The following is a 4,455-nucleotide window of genomic DNA, read 5'->3' on the forward strand; positions in this document are numbered from 1 at the left end:
AAAAAAGAACACATTTTCCACAAAGGTCTTGCTAGAGTTTAGATTTTCCACAAAGAGAACACATTGCGTACACATTTTCCACATTTTCCACATTTTCCACAAGGAACTCTCATGATTAAACCCGCAAAACAACACGGCAGAGTAGAAAAACTCCACGAACCTAAATAATTACCTTTTTTTTACGCACTTAATCAACTCAAGACTCACACCAATAAAAAAAATAAAACACGTTAGTTCGAATCAATTTCGAGTGAAAGAAAAAAATACAAGAAAATTCGTGAATACAAATAGGTGAAACAAATCATTATAAAATATACAAATCAGAAACAAAAGATACAAACTGGGTACATAACAAAATGAATTTAGGTAGTAATTACGTTTCTACTTAAAAAAAAAACTAAACAAAAGAACCACAACATGTTTAAATACACATTAGATCATTTGTTTATGAGCCACACACCTGGTGAGATACAAAACATCCACATGATGAAGTGGTGTATCGATCAAACACTGAACGAAACAATAGATGAAGCAGACGAAAAAAAATATACGAACTAGGATAAAAAAAAACTTTAGAAACTAATCATGTGCCGTTCTAAAAAAAACAAAAGAGCATAACATTTTCAGACGCTATAGATCGTCCAAACGACGTGATACAAAAGCGTCCACATGACGAAATAATGTATCAAGCATAAAAAAAACAAAACGTACGAAAACAATCGTATGCAAATTATTAATAAAATTATTAAATGATGAACAAACAAAAAGGGGAAAAAGCGCTAGACATAAAAAAAAACATCAATGTTATATCTAACAAAACAACGATCTATCTCTCTATATATATGAGTAGAGTGTTTCAAAGTTAGTAATTCGCGAGATCGTGACACCTGTCAAGATAAACAATTAGATTTTGACACGTGTTTAATAGTTTTTCAATTAGATTCCGATCTGTTATATTAATAATAAATGGAAAAAATTATAATCGTTTCCGAATCCTAAAATGTAAATTTATCAAATATATAAAGAAAATAGAAAATACAATTAAAATAAAAGCCAAAATTAATAAGAAAAAACTATAATCTATTCGTAATCTTAATCATACAAGATAATGTCTAAATAAAAAAAAATATAAAACTAAAAAACATAAATTTTATTCTAAAATATAGAGTTAATAAGAAAATAAAAATAATTTTTATTTTAGTTTTCACATTTAGATGAATAAAATTAAACAATGAATTACTAATTTAAAAAGGAAAAAAATAATTTTTCATTTCTATATAAAAGAATTTTTTAGTTATTTTTTTTTACCGGTTATAAAATAATAAACTATAAACCCCTATATATTTGGGTTTTTATTTAGTATGTATATAGTCGGATGGACACATTAGATTTTTAGTTAACACCGATTTGGGAATGTTTTTGAAATCACTGGCCTATAGTAGATCATTCAGGCTTATGAGGCCCATTTAAAGCGAATAAATCCATGTCACAAATTTTAACATGTAGGATTAATGATTGACCAATGAAAACTAATTAAAATGACACATATTAATGACATGTAGGACGATCGCTCTGGAGACGACCCATAAGATTTCTGACTTCGTAAATAATAATATAGATATATTTAAAAACCGATAAGTTTACCAAAAATAATGGTAGATTTATTGGTTAAGTACTCGGTTTCTTATGTTTTATGTAGCAGGTTTGATTCTCTAACTTTTTTTATTTTTTTTCGAATTCTCTATTTAATTAATCTGGGTTTTAAAAAAATTAATGATTAAAAAACAGAAATATTATATTTTTATTCGTTTTTATCGAAAACAGAAATTTACCGCAAATTTTCTAGAAGTTTCTCATTGTAAATAATAAAATCTTCACTAAATGGAAAGGACAATGCCGAATCTATTTATACAAATCAAGAAAAAATATTTGGTTAATCAAAAAAAAATATTTGGTTATATCAATATTGATCGTAATAAATAAAAATGGAAAACCTCTAAACCCGAAAAAGCAAGTCGCATATATATATATATATATATATATATATATAGTTTGTGTCTCCTCTCATATTGGTTACATGTTCTCTTTTTTTAACCGAGTTTTTTTCATCGTTTAGATTTAGTTTAGTTTATGAATGTTTTATTTTCTTATTTCAATACGATAGATATTTATCTTTGTTGTTATTTCTTATTTCAATAAGATCAATCTTGATTTTTTTTTTGTTGTTATTTTTTTTTTTTTTTGTATTTTGTATGAACTGATCTTTTGATTTTTGATTTTTGGGTACGTGGATGAAACAGAGCAAACGATTAGAAGCAAAATATAATTTGGTGAAGACTTTCAGATCCCTTTTATATTCATTACGTATAGTAGTTTTTTAGTTTTTATTCTAGGGTTTATTCAAATTCTTTTCTTTAGGTGTTTTTCTTAAGGATTCTTAGTGGCGGGCAAAAGTTGAGGTATAACCTTAAAACTCTTAATTGTTAGTTTGGCTATTTATTTTTCCTCTCATTTTTTTTATTCTAATTGTTTTTTAGGTCATATACATATCTGATTTTTCTTTAGCTTCAAAGAACAAGCATCTATGAGACGCAGCTTCGTTTACGTTACGAACATATATGTGGTTGTTTTAATGGTGAAGTTTCTTTTGCAAGTTATTTTTTAATTTCATGGCATTCAAGAGTTTAAGGTAAAAAATTTCAGTAGTATGTATGTATTATATGCGCGCACATATTTGGATTGGTTCATCTTCTTTGGTGTTTGTTCGTCTTTTTTGAGTTTTTGATTTAAATCTTAAGCTTTGATCTAATTTTCTTTTAGATCACTTAAAATACAATCTCGAAATTTGGTAAAGGCGACCATGGATTAAAAAAAAACTTAAACGATATTTTCAGGTATTGCTTACCTCTTTGTTTTGATATTCTGTTTTTTTTTTTAATCTGGAAAACTTAATTTTCATGGTATCTTTATTTTTCTTTAGAGGTTTTAGTTGAACATATAAATATTTTCTTCTTCCTATTATATAAAAGAGAAGAACAAAAGAGATGATTTAAATAGCATTGATCTCTTTGTTTTGTCATGCTTATTTTCATGTATGTAAATTATGTGTATTTTGTATTCTTTACATAATATTCTAGGTCTTGAGTTGATCAATCCTTGAAATCCGACCACGACCATGAGCTCCGAAGAGGTTTGTTCAATTCGTCTTATTTATTTTCTTATGGTTTTATTATGTGTATTTTGTATCCTTTATCTGATAATTCAGGTCTTGAATTGGTCAATTCTTGGAATCCGATCACGACTATGAGCTCTGATGAGCTTTCTTTGATTCGTTTTGTTTGTTTTCCCATGAGTTTAATTTAGACGTTTTGGGTCATTGGTATACAACATAAACTCATCAAAGAGGCACGATGGTGGCACAAACATCAAAGTTTGTTCTTGGTATGTTATGTTCTGTTTTTTTTTTTAATTCAATTTTCCTTCTTTGTTTGTCATAGGGGTGATTGAATTCTTCAACTATTTAACTTTTTGTCCTTTTAGTAAGAGAGAGATGGACTTATTTTTTTTTATTAGGAATTTATTGCCGACGAGGATGATTTCACACTTTTCTTCTCTTGATTCGTTCAAAGGGATGAAAGTTTCCTAATTGATCTATCTCGCAAGTCTAGAGGTTTTATGGCAGAGATTCGCCAAAAGGTAATGTTCCCAAATATCTATGTAAGACGATTACTAGGTTGCTTTCTCTTCCCTTAGACATCTATCTCACACCAAAATATCTTTTTGTGATAGTCCCATAAGTGGCGATCATCAAGTTCACTCATCATAGAACGTCTTCCAACATTTTAGTTGCACAGGTTTTTGCTTCTCAATACTATGTGTTTTCCTTTTTATCTTTTGTAGCAAACATGAGCTTTAAAAGCTTTGCAGACTTTGAGTTCCAATTGTTGTTCATGTTTAGTTGAGTTCCAATTGTTGTTCATGTTGTTCCGCCACACTGGATATGACCAAACCAGAACCAATTACTATAATGGTGCCTACGCTTAACCAATTTAAATATATATCACTGATGATGTATTTGGTAACATAAATATGTATTTTAAACAGATTGATGCATTGTAATTTTTTTATAAGTTAGTGCATCCTTTTAAAACAATTATTTATTTATTTTATTCTGAGTAGAGTTATGTGTCGATCAGCTTCTTATATGGTCAAATGAGAACATCGTGATATTAGTCTTGGAAGTTTTTTTTTCAAAAGAAAAAAAAACAAAGATGGAACTTATAAAGAAAAAGTTGAGAATATAAGGACAAAGACATTAAAGATAAGAAAGCAGAAGATGAAGATTATAAAGTATAAGAATGTGAAGATGACGAAAGAAGCTAAGGAAAACCAGAAAAATAAGAAGACGACAAAGACAAACACAATGAATTAGGAAGAAGATGAATAACACGAAAA

Source organism: Eutrema salsugineum, unplaced genomic scaffold (assembly GCF_000478725.1).
Source record: "Eutrema salsugineum unplaced genomic scaffold, Eutsalg1_0 scaffold_9, whole genome shotgun sequence".
NCBI lineage: Eukaryota > Viridiplantae > Streptophyta > Magnoliopsida > Brassicales > Brassicaceae > Eutrema > Eutrema salsugineum.